This window comes from Microcebus murinus, chromosome 31 (assembly GCF_040939455.1).
Source record: "Microcebus murinus isolate Inina chromosome 31, M.murinus_Inina_mat1.0, whole genome shotgun sequence".
Classification (NCBI taxonomy): domain Eukaryota; kingdom Metazoa; phylum Chordata; class Mammalia; order Primates; family Cheirogaleidae; genus Microcebus; species Microcebus murinus.
Window position 1 is genome coordinate 6,177,501 of NC_134134.1, and position 24,314 is coordinate 6,201,814.

The window sequence follows — 24,314 nt, forward strand, 5'->3', positions numbered from 1 at the left end:
AGATTTGGAAAAGTCCGCCCTGCCTAGAGAAAGGCAAACCGACACCTTTGGTGCATAGAGAGACCTCCTTCGGTGTTTTTATGGAGCCCAGCTGACGCCACAGCAATCTAGGCCGGGTAACACAGTGACACTCCATCTCTCAAGAAAAGACAGCAAAAAAGAAAGGAATAAAGAGAGATAGAGAGAGATAGGGGAAAGCGGCAGGGCTCTCTCCTCCCATTCCATACCCACTCTAGCCTGGGCTCCAAAACTGAGACTCTGTTTAAAAAAAAAATAAATAAAAAAATTTAGAAAAAGGGACTTGCCAGAAAAAGCAGGGAGGGAGAGATAAATATTTCTCTCTCTCTCTCTCTCTCTCTCTCTCTCTCTCTCTCTCTGTCTCTCTCACTATATATATATATATCTGCTATAGACAAAATAAAAGGGATAAGCAGGGAGGGAGAGATAAAAATTTTTCTCAGGCCCAGGACACCTGTAATCCTAGCTCTTTGGGAGGCCGAGGCGGGAGGATTGTTGGAGGTCAGGAGTTCAAACCAGCCCGAGCAAGAGCAAGACCCCATTTCTTAATATAAATGGAAAAAAATTAATTGGCCAACTAATATATATAGAAAGAAAAATTAGCCAGGCATGGTGGCGCATGCCTGTAGTCCCAGCTACTCGGGAGGCTGAGGCTGTAGGATCGCTGAGCCCCGGAGAATTAGGTTGCTGTGAGCCAGCCTGACGCCACGGCACTCACTCTAGCCTGGGCAACAAAGTGAGACTGTGTCTCAAAAAAAAAAAAAAAAAAAAAAAAATTAAGAAAAAGGGAGCTACCAGAAAACGCAGGGAGGAAAAGATAAAAATTTCTCTCTCTTTCTCTCTCTCTCGCTCTCTCTGTCTCTCTCTCTCTTTCTATATATAGATAAGCAGGGTTGAAGAGATTAAAATTTCTCTCAGGCCCAGCACACCTGTAATCCTAGCTCTCTGGGAGGAGGGGCGGGAGGATTGCTCGAGGTCAGGAGTTCAAACCTGCCCGAGCAAGAGCAAGACCCCATCTCTACTATAAATAGAAAGAAATTTACTGGCCAAGTAATATATATACAAAGAAAAATTAGCCGGGCATGTTGGCGCATGCCTGAAGTCCCAGTTACTCTGGAGGCTGAGACAGAAGGATCACTTGAGCCCAGGAGTTTGAGGTTGCTGTGAGCTAAGCTTACGACATAGCACTCTAGCCTGGGCACTAAAAGTTAGACTCTGTGTCAAAAAAATAAAAATTTAGAAAAAGGTACTTGCCAGAAAAAGCAGGGGGGGAGGGATAAAAATTTCTCTCTCTCTCTCTCTCTCTCTCTCTCTCTATATATATATATATATATATATATATATATATATACACACACACACACACACATATATCTGCTATAGACAGAATAAAAGAGATAAGCAGGGAAGAGAGATAAAAATTTCTCTCAGGCCCAGCACACCTGTAATCCTAGCTCTCTGAGAGGCCAAGACAGGACGATTGCTGGAGGTCAAGAGTTCAAACGAGCTCGAGCAAGAGCAAGACCTTATCTCTACTATAAATAGAAAGAAATTGATTGGCCAAGTAATATATATAGAAAGGAAAATTAGCCAGGCATGGTTGCACATGCCTGTAGTCCCAGCTACTTGGGAGGCTGAGACAAAAGGATCACTTGAGCCCAGAAGTTTGAGGTTGCTCTGAGCTAAGCTGACACTAAAGCAGTCTAGCCCGGGAACCAGAAGTGAGACTCTGTCTCAAAAAAAAAATATTAAGAAAAGGGACTTAAAAGAAACAGCAAGGAAGGAGAGATAAAAATTTCTGTCACTCTCTCTCTCTCTCTCTCTGTGTATATATATATCTGCTATAGACAGAATAAATGAGATAACCATGGAGGGAGTGATAAAAATCTCTCTCAGGCCCAGCACACCTAAAATGCTTGCTCTCTGGGAAGCCCAGGTGGGAGGATTGCTCGAGGTCAGGAGTTCAAACCAGCTCGAGGAAGAGCAAGACCCCATCTGTACTACAAATAGAAAAAAATTTATTGGCCCACTAAACACACACACACACACACACACACACACACACACGCCAGGCATGGTGGCACATACCTGTAGTCCCAGCTATTCAGGAAGCAGAGACAGAAGGATCACATGAGCCCAGGAGTTTGGTGTTGCTGTGCGCTAAGCTGACGCCAGAGGACTCTACTCCGGGCACCAAAAGTTGGTTTGTCCCAATAAAAAAATTATGGAAAAGGGACCTAGCAAAAGGAGCAGGAAGGTAGAGATAAAAATTTCTCTCTCTCTCTCTCTCTCTCTCTCTCTCTCTATATATATATATATATATATATATATATACTAAAGACAGAATAAAAGAGATAAGCAGGGAGAAAGAGATAAAAAATTCTCTCAGGCCCAACAACCTCTAATCTTAGGTATCTGGGAGGCCGAGGTGGGAGGATTGTTTGATGTCAGGAGTTCAAACCAGCCCGAGCAAGAGCAAGACCCCATCTCTACTATAAATGCAAAGAAATTTATTGGCCAAGTAATATATATAGAAAGAAAAAGTAGCCGGTCATGGTGGCGCATGCCTGTAGTCCCAGCTACTCGGGAGGCTGAGAAGGAAGGATCATTTGAGCCCAGGAGTTTGAGGTTGAAGTGAGCTAAGCTGACGTCATAGACTCTAGCCGGGGCACCAAAAGTGAGACTTTGTCTCAAAAAAAATTAAGAAAAAGGTACTTACCAGAAAAAGCAGGAAGGGAGAGATAAAAATTTCTCTCTCTCTCACTCTCTTTCTTTCTCTCTCTCTCTCTCTATATATATATATGCTATTGAGAGAATAAAAGAGATAAGCAGGGTAGGAGACATAAAAATTTCTCTCAGGCCAAACACACCTGTAATCCTAGCTCTCTGTGAGGCCGAGGCGGGAGGATTGCTCGAGGTCAGGAGTTCAAACCAGCCCGAACAGGACCCAATCTCTACTATAAATAGAAAGAAATTAATTGGCCAAGTAATATATAGAGAAAGAAATATTAGCCGGACATGGTGGCACATGCCTGTAGTCCCAGCTACTTTGGAGGCTGAGGCAGGAGGATTGCTTGAGTCCAGGAGGTTGAGGTTGTTGTGAGCTAGGCTTATGCCAGGGTACTCACTCTATCCTGGGCAACAAAGTGAGACTCTGTCCCCAAAAAATAAAAATGTAATTAAATAAAAAGAAAAGCGAACACAACAATAAAAACGTTTTAAAAGTAGGGGAAAGCTTACGGAATAAATAAGGACACAAAGAAAGGAAATATCTGTGTATAGTCGTTGCAGTGTGTTTGTGTTTATAGTCGTGGTGTTACAAAGGAGTCCAAAAGTTAAAAACTATGAATAGTTGCCCAAGCGTGGTAGGGCAGGCTTGGCGGGATGGCTGACCCCCGGTGGCATCATCAGGGGTAGGGTTATGTTTAGGGTTAGGTTTAGGGTTAGGGTTAGATGTTTAGGCTTTTAGGGTTAGGGTTAGATGTTTAGAGTTAGGGTTAGGCTTAGGGTTAGGGTTAGATGTTTAAGGTTAGGGTTAGGTTTAGGGTTAGGGTTAGATGTTTAGGCTTTTAGGGTTAGGGTTAGATGTTTAGCGTTAGGGTTAGGCTTAGGGTTAGGGTTAGATGTTTAAGGTTAGGGTTAGGTTTAGGGTTAGGGTTAGATGTTTAGGCGTTTAGGGTTAGGGTTAGATGTTTAGCGTTAGGGTTAGGCTTAGGGTTAGATGTTTAAGGTTAGGGTTAGGTTTAGGGTTAGGGTTAGATGTTTAGGGTAAGGGTTAGGTTTAGGGTTAGATGTTTAGGGTTAGGGTTTGATGTTTAGGGTTAGGGTTAGGTTTAGGGTTACGGTTAGGGTTAGATATTTAGGATTAGGTTTAGGGTCGGGGTTTGGGATTGGGTTAGGGTTTGATGTTTAGGGTTAGGGTTAGGGTTAGATGTTTAGGTTTACGGTTAGGGTTAGGTTAAACTTGGGGTTTGGGTTAGGGTTTGATGTTTAGGGTTAGGGTTAGGTTTAGGGTTAGATCTTTAGGGTTATGTTTAGGCTTAGGGTTATGGTTAGGGTCAAACGCAGACTTGGAAATGTCCGCCCTGCCTAGAGAAAGGCAAACCGACACCTTTGGTGCATAGAGAGACCTCCTTCGGTGTTTTTATGGAGCCAGGCTGACGCCACAGCACTCTAGGCCGGGTAACACAGTGACACTCCATCTCTCAAGAAAAGACAGCAAAAAAGAAAGGAAGAAAGAGAGATAGAGAGAGATAGGGGAAAGCGGCAGGGCTCTCTCCTCCCATTCCATGCCCACTCTAGCCTGGGGTCCAAAACTGAGACTCTGTTTAAAAAAAAAAAATAAAAATATTAAGAAAAAGGGACTTGCTAGAAAAAGCAGGGAGGGAGAGATAAATATTTCTCTTACTCTCTCTCTCTTTTTCGCTCTCTCTCTCTGTATATATATATATATATCTGTTCTGTGTCTCTCTCTCTCTCTCTCTCTCTATATATATATATATATATATCTGCTATTGACAAAATAAAAGAGATAAGCAGGGTAGGAGACATAAAAATTTCTCTCAGTCCGAACACACCTGTAATCCTAGCTCTCTAGGAGGCCGAGGCAGGAGGATTGCTCGCGGTCAGGAGAAATTTATGGCCCAAGTAATATATGCCGGTGTCACAAAGCATCACGTGGACCCTATAAAGATTATGATGGTTATCCTGGAACACTATGAGGCCGGGTGTGGGGCTTCACTCCTGTAGTCCTAGCGGGTTGGGAGACTGATGCACAGGGATCACCCAAGTTCAGGAGATGGAGAAGATCCAGAGAGAGAGAGAGAGAAAGTAAGTAAGAAAGATTGCTCATTGATCGTAACCAGTCACAAATCCCTTTGTTCCTTCTCCACTCCCACTGCTCCACTTGACCAGGCTAAACTAAAAACAAATAAAATAAATTAATGAGAGAGAGAGAAAGGGAGGGAGGGACGAACGGAGGGTGGAAGCAGCATCAAGCAAGTATGGTGGCACCGCCTGTAGTCCCAGCGACTCGTGAGGATGAGGGAGGAGGATCGATGGAGTCAGGTGTTTGAGGTTACAGTGATCAAAGATACAATATACTGTGTTCGATAGAGGGAGACATACCCTGTCACTCACCTAAAAACTATACACATATTAGGTACCATAATAATTAAAAATTTAGCCAAAGGTGTTGGGTGTGGTGGCCTATGCCTGTAATCCTAGCATTCTGGGAGGGGGAGGCTGGTGGATTGCTCAAGGTCAGGAGTTCTAAAGCAGCATGAGTAAGAGCAAGACCATGTCTACTATAAATAGGAAGAAATTAATTGACCAACTAAACACACACACACACACACACACACAAACATAATAAGCCGGGCATGGTGGTGCATGTCTGTAGTCCCAGCTACTCAGGAGGCTGAGACTGAAGGATCACTTGAGCCAGGAGTTTGAGGTTGCTATGCGCTAAGCTGACGCCAGAGGACTCTAGTCCGGGCACCAAAAGTGACGATTGTCCCAGTAAAAAAATTACGGAAAAGGGACTTACCATAAGCAGCAGGGAGGGAGAGATAAATATTTCTCTCTCTCTATATATATATATATATATGTATGTATATGTAATCTACTATAGACAGAATAAAAGAGATAAGCAGGGAAAGAGAGATAAAAATTTCTCTCAGGCCCAGCACACCTGTAACCCTAGCTCTCTGGGAGGAGGGGCGGGAGGATTGCTCGAGGTCAGGAGTTCAAACCTGCCCGAGCAAGAGCAAGACCCCATCTCTACTATAAATAGAAAGAAATTTACTGGCCAAGTAATATATATACAAAGAAAAATTAGCCGGGCATGTTGGCACATGCCTGAAGTCCCAGTTACTCTGGAGGCTGAGACAGAAGGATCACTTGAGCCCCGGAGTTTGAGGTTGCTGTGAGCTAAGCTGATGCCAGAGCACTCTAGCCTGGGCACTAAAAGTTAGACTCTGTGTCAAAAAAATAAAAATTTAGAAAAAGGTACTTGCCAGAAAAAGCAGGGGGGGAGGGATAAAAATTTCTCTCTCTCTCTCTCTCTCTCTCTCTATATATATATATATATATATATATATATATACACACACACACATATATCTGCTATAGACAGAATAAAAGAGATAAGCAGGGAAGAGAGATAAAAATTTCTCTCAGGCCCAGCACACCTGTAATCCTAGCTCTCTGAGAGGCCAAGACAGGACGATTGCTGGAGGTCAAGAGTTCAAACGAGCAAGACCTTATCTCTACTATAAATAGAAAGAAATTAATTGGCCAAGTAATATATAGAGAAAGAAAAATTACCCGGACATGGTGGCACATGCCTGTAGTCCCAGCTACTTTGGAGGCTGAGGCAGGAGGATTGCTTGAGTCCAGGAGGTTGAGGTTGCTATGAGCTAGGCTGATGCCAGGGCACTCACTCTAGCCTGGGCAACAAAGTGAGACTCTGTCCCAAAAAAATAAAAATGTAATTAAATGAAAGGAAAAGCGAACACAACAATACAAACTTTAAAAGTAGGGGAAAGCTTACGGAATAAATTAGGACAGAAAGAAAGGAAATATCTGTGTATAGTCGTTGCAGTGTGTTTGTGTTTTAAGTGGTGGTGTTACAAAGGAGTCCAAAAGTTAAAAACTATGGATAGTTGCCCAAGCGTGGTAGGGCAGGCTTGGCGGGATGGCTGACCCCCGGTGGCATCATCAGGGTTAGGGTTAGGTTTAGGGTTAGGGTTAGATGTTTAGGCTTTTAGGGTTAGGGTTAGATGTTTAGGGTAAGGGTTAGGTTTAGGGTTAGATGTTTAGGGTTAGGGTTAGGGTTAGGGTTAGATGTTTATGATTAGGTTTAGGGTTGGTTTGGGTTAGGGTTTGATGTTTAGGGTTAGGTTTAGGGTTAGGGTTAGATGTTTAGGTTTACGGTTAGGGTTAGGATTAAGGTTGGGGTTTGGGTTAGGGTTTGATGTTTAGGGTTAGGGTTTTATGTTTAGGGTTAGGGTTAGATGTTTAGGGTTATGTTTAGGGTTAGGTTTAGGCTTAGCGTTAGGGTTAGGGTCAAGCGCAGACTTGGAAAAGTCCGCCCTTCCAAGAGAAAGGCAAACCGACACCTTTGGTGCATAGAGAGATCTCCTTCGGTGTTTTTATGGAGCCAGGCTGACGCCACAGCACTCTAGGCCGGGTAACACAGTGACACTCCATCTCTCAAGAAAAGACAGCAAAAAAGAAAGGAAGAAAGAGAGATAGAGAGAGATAGGGGAAAGCGGCAGGGCTCTCTCCTCCCATTCCATACCCACTCTGGCCTCGGCTCCAATACTGAGACTCTGTTTAAAAAAAAAATTAATAAAAATATTAAGAAAAAGGGACTTGCCAGAAAAAGCAGGGAGGGAGAGATAAAAATTTCCATCAGGCCGAACACACCTGTAATCCTAGCTATCTGGTAGGCCGAGGCTGCAGAATTGCTGGAGGTTAGGAGTTCAAACCAGCCCGAGGAAGAGCAAGACCCCATCTCTACTATAAATAGAAAGAAATTAATTGGCCAAGTAAAATATATAGAAAGAAAAATTAGCCTGGCATGGTGGTGCATGCCTCTAGTCCCTGCTACTCGGCAGGCTGAGAAGGAAGGATCACTTGAGCCCAGGAGTTTGAGGTTGTTGTGAGCTAAGCTGACACCATAGCACTCTAGCCCGACTCCAAAAGTGAGAAGGTGGCCGGGCGTGGTGGCTCACGCCTGTATTACTAGCACTTTGGGAGGCCGAGGCAGGCGGATTGCTCAAGGTCAGGAGTTCGAAACCAGCCTGAGCGAGACCCCGTTTCTACCAAAAATAGAAAGAAATTAATTGACCAACTAAAAATATATATACAAAAAATTAGCCGGGCATGGTGGCGCATGTCTGTAGTCCCAGCTACTCGGGAGGCTGAGGCTGTCGGATCGCTGAGCCCCAGAGATTGTGGTTGCTGTGAGCCAGCCTGACGCCACGGCACTCACTCTAGCCTGGGCAACAAAGTGAGACTCTGTCTCAAAAAAAAAAAAAAAAACAAACAAAAATATTAAGAAAAAGGGAGCTACCAGAAAACGCAGGGAGGAAAAGATAAAAATTTCTCTCTCTCTGTCTCTCTCTCTCTCGCTCTCTCTGTCTCTCTCTCTCTTTATATATAAGCAGGGTTGAAGAGATTAAAATTTGTCTCAGGCCCAGCACACCTGTAATCCTAGCTCTCTGGGAGGCGGGGCAGGAGGATTGCTCGAGGTCAGGAGTTCAAACCAGCCCGAGCAAGAGCAAGACCTCATCTCTACTATAAATAGAAAGAAATTTACTGGGCAAGTAATATATATCCAAAGAAAAATTAGCCGGGCATGGTGGCACATGCCTGAAGTCCCAGTTACTCTGGAGGCTGAGACAGAAGGATCACTTGAGCCCAGGAGTTTGAGGTTGCTGTGAGCTAAGCTGACGCCATGGCACTCTAGCCTGGGCACTAAAAGTTAGACTCTGTGTCAAAAAAATAAAAATTTAGAAAAAGGTACTTGCCAGAAAAAGCAGGGGGGGAGGGATAAAAATTTCTCTCACTCTCTCTCTCTCTCTCTCTCTCTCTCTATATATATATATATATATATATATATACACACACATATATCTGCTATAGACAGAATAAAAGAGATAAGCAGGGAAGAGAGATAAAAATTTCTCTCAGGCCCAGCACACCTGTAATCCTAGCTCTCTGGGAGGCCGAGACAGGACGATTGCTGGAGGTCAAGAGTTCAAACGAGCTCGAGCAAGAGCAAGACCCCATCTCTACTATAAATAGAAAGAAATTGATTGGCCAAGTAATATATATAGAAAGAAAAATTAGCCAGGCATGGTTGCACATGACTGTAGTCCCAGCTACTCAGGAGGCAGAGACAGAAGGATCACATGACCCCAGGAGTTTGGTGTTGCTGTGCGCTAAGCTGACGCCAGAGGACTCTAGTCCGGGCACCAAAAGTTGGATTGTCCCAATAAAAAAAATTATGGAAAAGGGACTTACCAAAAGGAGCAGGAAGGTAGAGATAAAAATTTCTCTCTCTCTCTCTCTCTGTCTCCCTATATATATATATATATATATATATATATATATATATATATATATATATATACTAAAGACAGAATAAAAGAGATAAGCAGGGAGAAAGAGATAAAAAATTATCTCAGGCCCAGCAACCTCTAATCTTAGGTATCTGTGAGGCCGAGGTGGGAGGATTGTTTGAGGTCAGGAGTTCAAACCAGCCCGAGCAAGAGCAAGACCCCATCTCTACTCTAAAAGCAAAGAAATTTATTGGCCAAGTAATATATATATAAAGAAAAAGTAGCCGGTCATGGTGGCGCATGCCTATAGTCCCAGCTACTCGGGAGGCTGAGAAGGAAGGATCATTTGAGCCCAGGAGTTTGAGGTTGAAGTGAGCTAAGCTGACATCATAGACTCTAGCCGGGGCACCAAAAGTGAGACTTTGTCTCAAAAAAAATTAAGAAAAAGGTACTTACCAGAAAAAGCAGGAAGGGAGAGATAAAAATTTCTCTCTCTCTCTCACTCTCTCTCTCTCTCTCTCTCTCTCTCTATATATATATATATATATATATATATATATGCTATAGACAGAATAAAAGGGATAAGCAGGGAGGGAGAGATAAAAATGTGTCTCAGGCCCAGCACACCTGTAATCCTAGCTCTCTGTGAGGCCGAGGCGGGAGGATTGCTCGAGGTCAGGAGTTCAAACCAGCCCGAACAGGACCCAATCTCTACTATAAATAGAAAGAAATTAATTGGCCAAGTAATATATAGAGAAAGAAAAATTAGCCGGACATGGTGGCACATGCCTGTAGTCCCAGCTACTTTGGAGGCTGAGGCAGGAGGATTGCTTGAGTCCAGGAGGTTGAGGTTGTTGTGAGCTAGGCTTATGCCAGGGTACTCACTCTATCCTGGGCAACAAAGTGAGACTCTGTCCCCAAAAAATAAAAATGTAATTAAATAAAAAGAAAAGCGAACAGAACAATAAAAACTTTAAAAGTAGGGGAAAGCTTACGGAATAAATAAGGACACAAAGAAAGGAAACATCTGTGTATAGTCGTTGCAGTGTGTTTGTGTTTTAAGTGGTGGTGTTACAAAGGAGTGCAAAAGTTAAAAACTATGGATAGTTGCCCAAGCGTGGTAGGGCAGGCTTGGCGGGATGGCTGACCCCGGGTGGCATCATCAGGGTTAGGGTTATGTTTAGGGTTATGTTTAGGGTTAGGGTTAGATGTTTAGGCTTTTAGGGTTAGGGTTAGATGTTTAGGGTTAGGGTTAGGCTTAGGGTTAGGGTTAGATGTTTAAGGTTACAGTTAGGTTTAGGGTCAGGGTTAGGTTTAGGGTTAGATGTTTAGGGTTAGGGTTAGGTTTAGCGTTAGGGTTAGGGTTAGATGTTTAGGATTAGGTTTAGGGTTGGGGTTTGGCTTAGGGTTTGATGTTTAGGGTTAGGTTTAGGGTTAGGGTTAGATGTTTACGTTTACGGTGAGGGTTAGGTTTAAGCTTGGGGTTTGGGTTAGGGTTTGATGTTTAGGGTTACTGTTAGGTTTAGGGTTAGGTTTAGGGTTAGTGTTAGGGTTAGATGTTTAGGGTTAGGTTTAGGGTTGGGGTTTGAGTTTGGGTTAGGGTTTGATGTTTAGGGTTAGGTTTAGTGTTAGGGTTAGGGTTAGATGTTTAGGGTTAGGGTTAGATGTTTAGGGTTATGTTTAGGGTTAGGTTTAGGCTTAGGGTTAGGGTTAGGGTCAAGCGCAGACTTGGAAAAGTCCGCCCTGCCTAGAGAAAGGCAAACCGACACCTTTGGTGCATAGAGAGACCTCCTTCGGTGTTTTTATGGAGCCAGGCTGACGCCACAGCACTCTAGGCCGGGTAACACAGTGACACTCCATCTCTCAAGGAAAGACAGCAAAAAAGAAAGGAAGAAAGAGAGATAGAGAGAGATAGGGGAAAGCGGCAGGGCTCTCTCCTCCCATTCCATGCCCACTCTAGCCTGGGCTCCAAAACTGAGACTCTGTTTAAAAAAGGAGCAGGAAGGTAGAGATAAAAATTTCTCTCTCTCTCTCTCTCTCTTTCTCTCTCTCTCTCTCTCTCTCTCTCTGTATATATATATATATATATATATATATATATATATATACTAAAGACAGAATAAAAGAGATAAGCAGGGACAAAGAGATAAAAAATTCTCTCAGGCCCAGCAACCTCTAATCTTAGGTATCTGGGAGGCCGAGGTGGGAGGATTGTTTGAGGTCAGGAGTTCAAACCAGCCCGAGCAAGAGCAAGACCCCATCTCTACTATAAATGCAAAGAAATTTATTGGCCAAGTAATATATATATAAAGAAAAAGTAGCCGGTCATGGTGGCGCATGCCTGTAGTCCCAGCTACTCGGGAGGCTGAGAAGGAAGGATCATTTGAGCCCAGGAGTTTGAGGTTGAAGTGAGCTAAGCTGACGTCATAGACTCTAGCCGGGGCACCAAAAGTGAGACTTTGTCTCAAAAAAAATTAAGAAAAAGGTACTTACCAGAAAAAGCAGGAAGGGAGAGATAAAAATTTCTCTCTCTCTCTCACTCTCTTTCTCTCTCTCTCTCTCTCTCTCTCTCTCTAGATATATATATATATATATATATATATATATATATATATATATATGCTATTGACAGAATAAAAGAGATAAGCAGGGTAGGAGACATAAAAATTTCTCTCAGGCCGAACACACCTGTAATCCTAGCTCTCTGTGAGGCCGAGGCGGGAGGATTGCTCGAGGTCAGGAGTTCAAACCAGCCCGAACAGGACCCAATCTCTACTATAAATAGAAAGAAATTAATTGGCCAAGTAATATATAGAGAAAGAAAAATTAGCCGTGCATGGTGGCACATGCCTGTAGTCCCAGCTACTTTGGAGGCTGAGGCAGGAGGATTGCTTGAGTCCAGGAGGTTGAGGTTGTTGTGAGCTAGGCTTATGCCAGGGTACTCACTCTATCCTGGGCAGCAAAGTGAGACTCTGTCCCAAAAAAATAAAAATGTAATTAAATAAAAAGAAAAGCGAATACAACAATAAAAACTTTAAAAGTAGGGGAAAGCTTACGGAATAAATAAGGACACAAAGAAAGGAAATATCTGTGTATAGTCTTTGCAGTGTGTTTGTGTTTTAAGTGGTGGTGTTACAAAGGAGTCCAAAAGTTAAAAACTATGGATAGTTGCCCAAGCGTGGTAGGGCAGGCTTGGCGGGATGGCTGACCCCCGGTGGCATCATCAGGGTTAGGGTTATGTTTAGGGTTAGGTTTAGGGTTAGGGTTAGATGTTTAGGCTTTTAGGGTTAGGGTTAGATGTTTAGGGTTAGGGTTAGGGTTAGATGTTTAAGGTTAGGGTTAGGTTTAGGGTTAGGGTTAGATGTTTAGGGTAAGGGTTAGGTTTAGGGTTAGATGTTTAGGGTTAGATGTTTAGGGTTAGGGTTAGGTTTAGGTGTAAGGTTAGGGTTAGATGTTTAGGATTAGGTTTAGGGTTGGGGTTTGGGTTAGGGTTTGATGTTTAGGGTTAGGGTTAGATGTTTAGGGTTATGTTTAGGGTTAGGTTTAGGCTTAGGGTTAGGGTTAGGGTCAAGCGCAGACTTGGAAAAGTCCGCCCTGCCTAGAGAAAGGCAAACCGACACCTTTGGTGCATAGAGAGACCTCCTTCGGTGTTTTTATGGAGCCAGGCTGACGCCACAGCACTCTAGGCCGGGTAACACAGTGACACTCCATCTCTCAAGAAACGAGAGCAAAAAAGAAAAGAAGAAAGAGAGATAGAGAGAGTTAGGGGAAAGCGGCAGGGCTCTCTCCTCCCATTCCATACCCACTCTAGCCTGGGCTCCAAAACTGAGACTCTGTTTAAAAAAAAAATAAATAAAAAAATTAAGAAAAAGGGACTTGCCAGAAAAAGCAGGGAGGGAGAGATAAAAATTTCTCTTACTCTGTCTCTCTCTTTCGCTCTCTCTCTCTTTCTCTCTCTCTCTCTCTCTCTCTCTCTATATATATATATATATATATATATAAATCTGTTCTCTGTCTCTGTCTCTCTCTCTCTCTCTCTATATATATATATATATATATATATCTGCTATTGACAAAATAAAAGAGATAAGCAGGGTAGGAGACAGAAAAATTTCTCTCAGTCCGAACACACCTGTAATCCTAGCTCTCTAGGAGGCCGAGGCAGGAGGATTGCTCGCGGTCAGGAGAAATTTATGGCCCAAGTAATATATGCCTGTGTCACAAAGCATCACGTGTACCCTATAAAGATTATGAGGGTTATCCTGGAACACTGTGAGGCCGGGTGTGGGGCTTCACTCCTGTAGTCCTAGTGGGTTGGGAGACTGATGCACAGGGATCACCCAAGTTAAGGAGCTGGAGAAGATCCAGAGAGAGAGAGAGAGAGAAAGTAAGTAAGAAAGATTGCTCATTGATCGTAACCAGTTACAAATCCCTTTGTTCCTTCTCCACTCCCACTGCTCCACTTGACCAGGCTAAACTAAAAACAAATAAAATACATTAATGAGAGAGAGAGAAAGGGAGGGAGGGACGAACGGAGGGTGGAAGCAGCATCAAGCAAGTATGGTGGCAGCGCCTGTAGTCCCAGCGACTCGTGAGGATGAGGGAGGGGGATCGATGGAGTCAGGTGTTTGAGGTTGCAGTGATCAAAGATACAATATACCGTGTTCGATAGAGGGAGACATACCCTGTCACTCACCTGAAAACTATACAAATATTAGGTACCCTAATAATTAAAAATTAAGCCAAAGGGGTTGGGTGTGGTGGCCTATGCCTATAATCCTAGCATTCTGGGAGGCGGAGGCGGGCGGATTGCTCAAGGTCAGGAGTTCAAAACCAGCATGAGTAAGAGCAAGACCATGTCTACTATAAATAGGAAGAAATTAATTGACCAACTAAACACGCACACACACACACACACACACACACACACAGAAAAACATAATCAGCCGGGCATGGTGGTGCATGTCTGTAGTCCCAGCTACTCAGGAGGCTGAGACAGAAGGATAACTTGAGCCAGGAGTTTGAGGTTGCTATGCGCTAAGCTGACGCCAGAGGACTCTAGTCCGGGCACCAAAAGTGACGATTGTCCCAGTAAAAAAATTACGGAAAAGGGACTTACCAGAAGGAGCAGGGAGGGAGAGATAAATATTTCTCTCTGTCTCTCTCTCTCTCTCTCTCTGTCTCTCTCTCTCTCTCTCTATATATATATATATATATATATGTATGTATATGTAATCTGCTATAGACAGAATAAAAGAGATAAGCAGGGAAAGAGAGATAAAAATTTCTCTCAGGACCAGCACACCTGTAATCCTAGCTCTCTTGGAGGCTGAGGTTGGAGGATTGCCCCAGGTCAGGAGTTCAAACCAGCCCGAGTAAGAGCAAGATGCCATCTCTAATATAAATAGAATGAAATTTACTGGCCAGGTAGTATATATAAAAAGAAAAATTAGCCGGACATGGTGTCACATGCCTGTAGTCTCCGAGGTCACTTGAGCCCTGGAGTTTGAGGTGGCTGTGAGCTAAGCTGACGCCATACTACTCTAGCCTGGGCACCAAAACTGAGACTCTGTCTCAAAAAAAAAAAAATAAAAAAATTAAGAAAAAGGGACTTGCCAGAGAAAGCAGGCAGGGAGAGATAAAAATTTCTCTCTCTCTCTCTCTCTCTCTCTCTCTCTCTCTCTCTCTCTCTCTCTCTCTATATATATATATATATATATATATATATATATATATATATATATATATATTATATATATCTGCTATTGAGAAAAGAGATAAGCAGGGAAGGAGAGATTAAAATTTCTATCAGGACGAACACACCTGTAATCCTAGCTATCTGGGAGGCCGAGGCCGGAGAATTGCTGGAGGTTAGGAGTTCAAACCAGCCCGAGGAAGAGCAAGACCCCATCTCTACTATAAATAGAAAGAAATGAATTGGCCAAGTAAAATATATAGAAAGAAAAATTAGCCTGGCATGGTGGCGCATGCCTCTAGTCCCAGCTACTCGGGAGGCTGAGACAGAAGGATCACTTGAGCCCAGGAGTTTGAGGTTGTTGTGAGCTAAGCTGACACCATAGCACTCTAGCCCGACTCCAAAAGTGAGAAGGTGGCTGGGCGAGGTGGCTCACGCCTGTATTAGTAGCTCTTTGGGAGGCTGAGGCAGGCGGATTGCTCAAGGTCAGGAGTTCGAAACCAGCCTGAGCGAGACCCCGTGTCTACCAAAAATAGAAATAAATTAATTGACCAACTAAAAATATATATACAAAAAATTAGCCGGGCATGGTGGCGCATGTCTGTAGTCCCAGCTACTCGGGAGGCTGAGGCTGTAGGATCGCTGAGCCCCGGAGATTGAGGTTGCTGTGAGCCAGCCTGATGCCACGGTACTCACTCTAGCCTGGGCAACAAAGTGAGACTCTGTCTCAAAAAAAAAAAAAAAATATTAAGAAAAAGGGAGCTACCAGAAAACGCAGGGAGGAAAAGATAAAAATTTCTCTCTCTCTTTCTCTCTCTCTCTCGCTCTCTCTGTCTCTCTCTCTCTTTCTATATATATATAAGCAGGGTTGAAGAGATTAAAATTTCTCTCATGCCCAGCACACCTGTAACCCTAGCTCTCTTGGAGGCGGGGCAGGAGGATTGCTCGAGGTCAGGAGTTCAAACCAGCCCGAGCAAGAGCAAGACCTCATCTCTACTATAAATAGAAAGAAATTTACTGGCCAAGTAATATATATACAAAGAAAAATTAGCCGGGCATGTTGGCGCATGCCTGAAATCCCAGTTACTCTGGAGGCTGAGACAGAAGGATCACTTGAGCCCAGGAGTTTGAGGTTGCTGTGAGCTAAGCTTACGACATAGCACTCTAGCCTGGGCACTAAAAGTTAGACTCTGTGTCAAAAAAAAAAAAAATTTAGAAAAAGGTACTTGCCAGAAAAAGCAGGGGGGGAGGGATAAAAATTTCTCTCTCTCTCTCTTTCTCTTCCTATATATATATATATACACACACACACACATACATCTGCTATAGACAGAATAAAAGAGATAAGCAGGGAAGAGAGATAAAAATTTCTCTCAGGCCCAGCACACCTGTAATCCTAGCTCTCTGAGAGGCCAAGACAGGACGATTGCTGGAGGTCAAGAGTTCAAATGAGCTCGAGCAAGAGCAAGACCCCATCTCTACTATAAATAGAAAGAAATTGATTGGCCAAGTAATATATATAGAAAGAAAAATTAGCCAGGCATGGTTGCACATGCCTGTAGTCCCAGCTACTCGGGAGGCTGAGAAGGAAGGATCATTTGAGCCCAGGAGTTTGAGGTTGAAGTGAGCTAAGCTGACGTCATAGACTCTAGCCAGGGCACCAAAAGTGAGACTTTGTCTCAATAAAAATTAAGAAAAAGGTACTTACCAGAAAAAGCAGGAAGGGAGAGATAAAAATTTCTCTCTCTCTCTCTCTCTCTCTCTCTCTCTCTCTATATATATATATATATATATATATATATATATATATATATATATATATATGCTATTGACAGAATAAAAGAGATAAGCAGGGTAGGAGACATAAAAATTTCTCTCAGGCCGAACACACCTGTAATCCTAGCTCTCTGCGAGGCCGAGGCGGGAGGATTGCTCGAGGTCAGGAGTTCAAACCAGCCCGAACAGGACCCAATCTCTACTATAAATAGAAAGAAATGAATTGGCCCAGTAATATATAGAGAAAGAAAAATTAGCCGGACATGGTGGCACATGCCTGTAGTCCCAGCTACTTTGGAGGCTGAGGCAGGAGGATTGCTTGAGTCCAGGAGGTTGAGGTTGTTGTGAGCTAGGCTTATGCCAGGGTACTCACTCTATCCTGGGCAACAAAGTGAGACTCTGTCCCAAAAAAATAAAAATGTAATTAAATAAAAAGAAAAGCGAACACAACAATACAAACTTTAAAAGTAGGGGAAAGCTTTCGGAATAAATAAGGACACAAAGAAAGGAAATATCTGTGTATAGTCTTTGCAGTGTGTTTGTGTTTTAAGTGGTGGTGTTACAAAGGAGTCCAAAAGTTAAAAACTATGGATAGTTGCCCAAGCGTGGTAGGGCAGGCTTGGTGGGATGGCTGACCCCCGGTGGCATCATCAGGGTTAGGGGTTATGTTTAGGGTTAGGTTTAGGGTTAGGGTTAGGGTTAGATGTTTAGGCTTTTAGGGTTAGGGTTAAATGTTTAGGGTTTGGGTTAGGCTTAGGGTTAGGGTTAGATGTTTAAGGTTAGGCTTAGGTTTAGGGTTAGGGTTAGATGTTTAGGGTAAGGGTTAGGTTTAGGGTTATATGTTTAGGGTTAGGGTTAGAGGTTTAGGGTTAGGTTTAGGGTTAGGGTTAGGGTTATATGTTTAGGATTAGGTTTAGGGTTGGGGTTTGGGTTAGGGTTTGATGTTTAGGGTTAGGATGTTAGGGTTAGTCTTAGGGTTAGGGTTAGATGTTTAGGGTTATGTTTAGGGTTAGGTTTAGGGTTAGTGTTAGGGTCAAGCGCAGACTTGGAAAAGTCCGCCCTGCCTAGAGAAAGGCAAACTGACACCTTTGGTGCATAGAGAGACCTCCTTCGGTGTTTTTATGGAGCCAGGCTGATGCCACAGCACTCTAGGCCAGGTAACACAGTGACACTCCATCTCTCAAGAAAAGACAGCAAAAAAGAAAGGAAGAAAGAGAGATAGAGAGAGATAGGGGAAAGCGGCAGTGCTCTCTCCTCCCATTCCATACCCACTCTAGCCTGGGCTCCGAAACTGAGACTCTGTTTAAAAAAAAAAAAAAATTAAGAAAAAGGGACATGCCAGAAAAAGCAGGGAGGGAGAGATAAAAATTTCTCTTACTCTGTCTCTCTCTCTCTCTTTCGCTCTTTCTCTCTCTTTCTCTCTCTCTATATATATATCTTCTGTCTGTCTCGGTGTGGGGCTTCACTCCTGTAGTCCTAGCGGGTTGGGAGACTGATGCACAGGGATCACCCAAGTTCAGGAGCTGGAGAAGATCCAGAGAGAGAGAGAGAGAGAGAGAGAAAGAAAGTAAGTAGGAAAGAGTGCTCATTGATCAGAACCAGTTACAGATCCCTTTGTTCCTTCTCCACTCCCACTGCTCCACTTGACCATGCTAAAATAAAATCAAACATAATAAAGTAATTTGAGAGGGAGAAAGGGAAGGAGGGAGGGAGGGAAGAAGCAGCATCAGTCAAGTATGGTGGCACATGACTGTAGTCCCAGCGACTCGTGAGGTTGAGGCAGGAGGATCGATGGAGCCCAGGTGTTTGAGGTTGCAGTGACCAAGGATGCAGTGTAACCTGTTCGATAGAGGGAGACAGACCCTGTCACTCACCTGAAATCTGTACGAATATTAGGTACCCTAATAATAAAAAATTAAGGAAAACGAGTTTGGCGTGGTGGCCCATGCTTATAATCCTAGCACTCTGGGAGGCCCAGGCAGGTGGATTGCTCAAGGTCAGGAGTTCAAAACCAGCCTGAGTAAGAGGAAGACCCTCTCTACTATAAATAGAAAGAAATTAATCGGCCAACTAAACATACAAACACACACAACACACACACACGCACACACACATAATAAGCCGTGCATGGTGGTGCATGTCAGTACTCCGACCTACTCGGGAGGCTGAGGCAGGAGGATTGCCTGAGTCAAGGAGGTTGAGGTTGCCGTGAGCTAGGCTTATGCCAGGGCACTCACTGTATCCTGGGCAACAAAGTGAGACTCTGTTTTAAAAAAAATAAAAATGTAATTAAATAAAAAGAAAAGCGAACACAACAATAAAAACTTTAAAAGTAGGGGAAAGCTTACGGAATAAATAAGGACACAAAGAAAGGAAATATCTGTGTATAGTCGTTGCAGTGTGTTTGTGTTTTAAGTCGTGGTGTTACAAAGGAGTTCAAAAGTTGAAAACTATGGAAAACTCTAGGAAGTGACAACACTGACAGTACGCTAAGATTCAGGTATTATTGGAGAAAGACATTTCTGAAGATAAATTGACGGTGGCCTAGGTGTCTAGGCTTATGAAACCTACGGTAGTGGACGGTCACGTGCCAGGCCTCCACAGTCACTGACCCCTGACTACTGACTCACAGACTCACCCGGGGCCACCTCCCACCCTGCGAGCTCCATTCACGGTAAGTGCCCTCGACCGGCGTCCCACCACACAGACACCTATTACACCGCATTTCTTCAATTATTATCAGTAGCTGCACATTTCTTTGGACCGTAGGTGTACAATACACCCCCAGGCATAGTTAGTGGTTGGGAGAGGAGGGAAGTGGCCAATCTTCATTTATTAGTGGGTCACATGGAGGCAGGGGAGGCAGTTTTCTCCCCGTCCTCCTCCTCCTTTTTCCCCCTCTCCCTTGTTTTGCTTCTTCCTTCCTTTTCCTATATTCCTCTCTCAGTTCCCCCCTTCCATTTTCTTGATAGATTTGGATCAGATGTCGACATTTTCTAGGTCGGGTTTTCATCAGTCTGTGGGAGTAGATAAAAACTAAGCTGGCCACCATGACCCAAGGGAATGGAAGTCTGTCTGCCATTTAGCGCTGTGCCTTTCTGATGATTAGTGTTTTCAGGAAATTCTGTCTGTCTGCTATTCCACTAGAATATATCCCCTCGATCACTTGTGCTTGCCCATATCCCAGCTCTTTTGTGAGCCGTCCTCCATGATGGTGAGGATGCTGTGTGGGGACTCCCTCTGTTTGGTGCCTGACACTCGCTCATTTTGGGTTTTCATATCAGGATAGCAAGCAGCTCGCCTTTAAATAATCGGGCTGGGCCTGTGATTCAAGCGACATGGGAGGCAGAGATGGGAGCATGGCTTGAGCCCAGGAGTTGGAGGTTAGCCTGGGTAACACCGTTAGACCCCATCTGTGACAAAAATAAAAAAAAAAAAAAAAAAGGAAAAAGGAAAAAATAATGACTCGGGGTGTGGTAGCATTTGCCTACAGTCCGAGCTACTCAACTTGTTATGAACTCCGTTATTTCTTTCCTGTGGAAACACCATTTTTGGAGTCTACGAACTCAAATAAAATAGTAAGCCACTGCCCGGCCCCCACCCCTTCATTGGCACAGGGAACCCAGGAAAACCTTTCAACCTGAGCTGTTGGCTTCAAGGACAGGGGAAGTCAGAAGGCCCTTGTAGATGGAGTCAGGTTTCATAACAATGAGATAGCAAATGTCTGAGGGGCCAGACAAGACAAAGCTTAACCATTTTCTTCACTACAGAGCACTGGAGTTTTGTGTCAATGTCCGGTAGCTGGCCGGGAATTAGCAAAATCCTTAACTGAAAACATTCCAAGCCTTTAGGCAGAAGTTCCTTTCTTTCATCCATTGCAAATCAAAGAATCTTTCAACTCAGCTGTAAACATGTCCACCGGGCAGGGCACCCTGGCCTCCCCCTCCCCCCACTTCCAGCTGTCCTGCCTTTTCGGGTCACACTAATAGGTCCCTTCCACATATCCATCTGTGATTTCACATGTCTCCCTAAAATGTAGGAAGCTAAACTGGAACCCGCGCCACCACCATGGGACCACTTGCGCAGGGCTTCTTGGGTGCAGCTCTCTGGACCGTGGTCTCTGATATTTGGCTCAGAAGAAAACTCTTCAAATTATATTGCAGTGTTTTAGGGTTCTCACGTTCTTGTATCTGTGGGAGGTTTCTCTTTTCTATGACATCTGATCCAGATCGCTAGCTAGGTGTTCTTATTTTTGGACGGCGGTGGTGCTCGAGCTTATCTCTGTCCATCCCACATCGGTGTAAGCCACAGTGAATATGGTTTACACCTTCCGAGGGCTAGCGCTTATTGCCATATCATAACCGGGGCTCCTGGCAATTATTATTATTTTTTGAGCTGCTTGCACTTTCCACCTAGGTGTACGAGTACGCCCTTTAAATGAATGCTTGTATTGAGGACACATGAAGTGGGTTTCTTTGTCATTCATCTGGTCCTCAATCCTCATTATTTATCATCTCCCCCCCACACACACACACACACACAGACAGGTAGGTTCATCTCTGCAGAGAAGCTGCTAGAGATTGTTTATCCACCGAATGCTTTCTGTTGACAGTATCTAAGACGACAAGGAGTGCCACGCATTCTAAGATTAAAATTGCATCTATCAGGATGGTCAACAAAGTGAGACTCTGTCTAAAAAAAATTTCTCTCTCTCTCTCTATATATATTCATATATTCTGAGGATGTGAGTGTGATTCTGAGGACTTTATTTACTTTGTAGGCTACTGGATTCTGTGAAGATCAGTGAAGAAAGATCGCCCAAATGAAAACAAGCGGTGTCTATGGTGAGCTTGCTTGCCGTGCGTGTGCACCTGTGTGTAAATAAATAGCTAGACATTCATTTCTTCTCAAGAGTGTCAGTGTCACCACTGCCTCTGCCATCACCACCGACGGCGCTTAACGGTTCCTGGCCGGATAGTTGCCCAAGCGTGGTAGGGCAGGCTTGGCGGGATGGCTGACCCCCGGTGGCATCATCAGGGTTAGGGTTATGTTTAGGGTTAGGCTTAGGTTTAGGGTTTGGGTTAGGCTTAGGGTTAGGGTTAGATGTTTAAGGTTAGGGTTAGATGTTTAGGGTTAGGTTTAGGGTTGGGGTTTGGGTTAGGGTTAGGGTTAGGGTTAGGGTTAGGATTAGGTTCAGTCTCGGGGTTAGGGTTAGGGTCAAGCGCAGACTTGGAAAACTCCGCCCGGCCTAGAGAAAGGCTAACCGACACCTTTGGTTGATAGAGAGACATCTCTCAAGGAAAAGATAGCAGAAAAGAAAGGAAGAGAGAGAGGAAAGCGGCAGGGCCCTCTCCTCCCATTCCATACCCATCGAGACAAGTGTGTGTGGGGGGTGGGGGGGAAACAATAAATAATAAAAATAAAAGTTTAAAAAAAAAAATGAATGCATGCATGTACTTTAAGCCAGGCAGCAGAGGAGGGTGCTCCCTAGGGTCAACAAATCCATCTCCACACAGACCAAGTGGCACCGGACATCTGGTCGACCCACGGAGAGGGGAAAAAAAATAAAAAAAAAATATATTTAAAAAGTACGTACATAAAAAGTAGAAAAATACATGCGTACACACACACACCCAAAAAATAAGTTCGCATATATAAGGTAAGTGAGTTTGTAAAACTATCAAAATACGTACACACATAAATAAATAAATAAATAAATAAATAAATAAATAAATAAATAAATAAATAAATAAAAGAATAAAAAAAAAGGCACCCCCCCCAACAAGCCAGAGGAGGAGGGCGCCCCCTAGGGACAAGGAAATCACCAAATCCTATCTTTTCTTCTCTTCATATACTAAGTGTCAACTTGGCTTCTGGTCGACCCAGAGAGGGACCAGAGCCTTTGTCCGCATATACTAAGTGTCGCTCGTCATCTGGTCGACCCCGAGAGGGAACCGATGCTTTGTCTGCATATACTAAGTGTCGCTCGTCATCTGGTCGACCCGGAGAGGGACCAGAGCCTTTGTCCGCATATACTAAGTGGCAGCTGTCGACCCGGCGGGACACCACACACCGTGGGACACAGACATCTGGTCCACCTCGCGGACCGGGATCCCGGGCACGAGAGCGACACACGCTCTACCCTCACGGGGGCCGGGGGACCCACGCCCGCCCGGTCGACCTGGAACCCCGAGAGGAGAAGGGGACCAGCGGAGGCAGGCGAGACTCCCTCGCCTGTCAGGAGCTGTCCCGAACACGGGAGAGTTCAAGTGCGGTGGCTGCTCGGAACACGGGGGTCCTCGAGACACAGCACCTGGCGCCTTAACTCACAGCTCTGACATTCTTGCCCTTTCTTCTAGCGCACACAGAGGATGCTGGAGATGACAGCAGCAGTCACAGAAGGTCACTGAAGTCATCCTGTGCACACAGCCCTCGTCGCTTATAGCCCCCACTAGGCCCTGCACACTCCTTTCTCGGAATTGTTAATTACGCTTGGGTGCTGCTCTTTTCCTAGAACTGTCTGAGTGATCGTAGATGAGTATTTGTAGCTTTTTTGATATCAGAAAAAAGTAGTAGGTTAGAAAACTGCTTAAGCGAGGGAAAGGACTATCAAAGTGACGGAAGGTTAAAAGAGACAAGAACTGGGGCGGGGATAAATAAAAAAAAAGAAAAAAGAGACAAGAGCTGGGGCAGGGATAAATAAAAAAAAAAGAGAGAGAGACAAGAACTGTTTTGTCTTCTGGTTTAATGAAGACATGCGCCACCTGCTGTTCCTTTGCATTCTGCTTCTCCTTTGTTCTTATCTGCAGAAACACAGCAACTGAAATAAACGAGGCGCGGCAGCCAGCAAGGACTCCGTCCTCCCGTCCTCATCTTTTTGCTGTCTCTTCATTTCAGGCGACGTCTGACCGGGGAAGAGAGAGACCCCCGCTCACGGGCATTCGCAACCCTCTCCACGGCCAGTCGCGTCGCCACCTTATGCGCCCGCCCGGAACGGGGTCCCAGGGCCGGGCCAGAGCGCGTCCCGACCCCGCCGAGGGCGTCCGTACTCCCTCTTTTTTGATTGACTGGCACATTTTTAAAATAATAAATCTGCCATAAAATGCATTGTACTTGGAGACTTGCGCTTGTATGGATGAATTTATTTCATTAAACATATTTAATTTTATGTCTTTCTAATTGTAACATGCAGAAAAAATAAATGAACATGATTTTATTCTACGTCAACATTTGGGCCTCTGAATGTATCTGTTATTTGAATTTTTTTTTTTTTTTGAGACAGAGTCTCGCTTTCTTGACTAGGCTAGAGTGAGTGCTGCGACGTCATCCTAGCTCACAGCAACCTCAAACTCCTGGGCTCAAGCTATCCTCCTTCCTCAGTCTCCCTAGTAGCTGGGACTACAGGCACGAGCCACCATGCCCGGCTGATTTATATTAGTTGGCCAATTAATTTCTTTCTATTTTTATGGTAGAGACGGGGTCTCGCTCAGGCTGGTTTTGAACTCCTGACCTTGAGCAATCAGCCCGCCTCGGCCTCCCAGGGTGCTAGGGTTAAAGGCGTGAGCCACCTCGACCGGCCTGTTATTTGAATTTAAGTATATGAAAAGGAATGGTCAATTTGAAAAGTCACTCTAAACTGATTTTTTTTTTTTCTAACGGGCTCCTTTTTTTCTGGATGATCGGGTTTTATTACTAAAGTCACATGTATGTATTGTGGGGGCGCCTCGATGGCCCTTCGGCAGCCTCTCAGTGGC

General features: G+C 44.2%; 1 long non-coding RNA gene across 1 annotated transcript in view; it reads left to right on the forward strand.

The window, feature by feature from the left end:
* Nucleotides 1-23,791, forward strand: part of LOC142865719 (uncharacterized) — an 82,504-nt gene extending 58,713 nt beyond the window's left edge. The window contains exons 4-5 of the long non-coding RNA XR_012915871.1: nucleotides 21,341-21,404; nucleotides 23,458-23,791. This is a non-coding gene — a long non-coding RNA (uncharacterized LOC142865719). The remainder of the gene's footprint in view (nucleotides 1-21,340; nucleotides 21,405-23,457) is intronic.
* The last annotated feature ends 523 nt before the right edge of the window (nucleotides 23,792-24,314 follow it).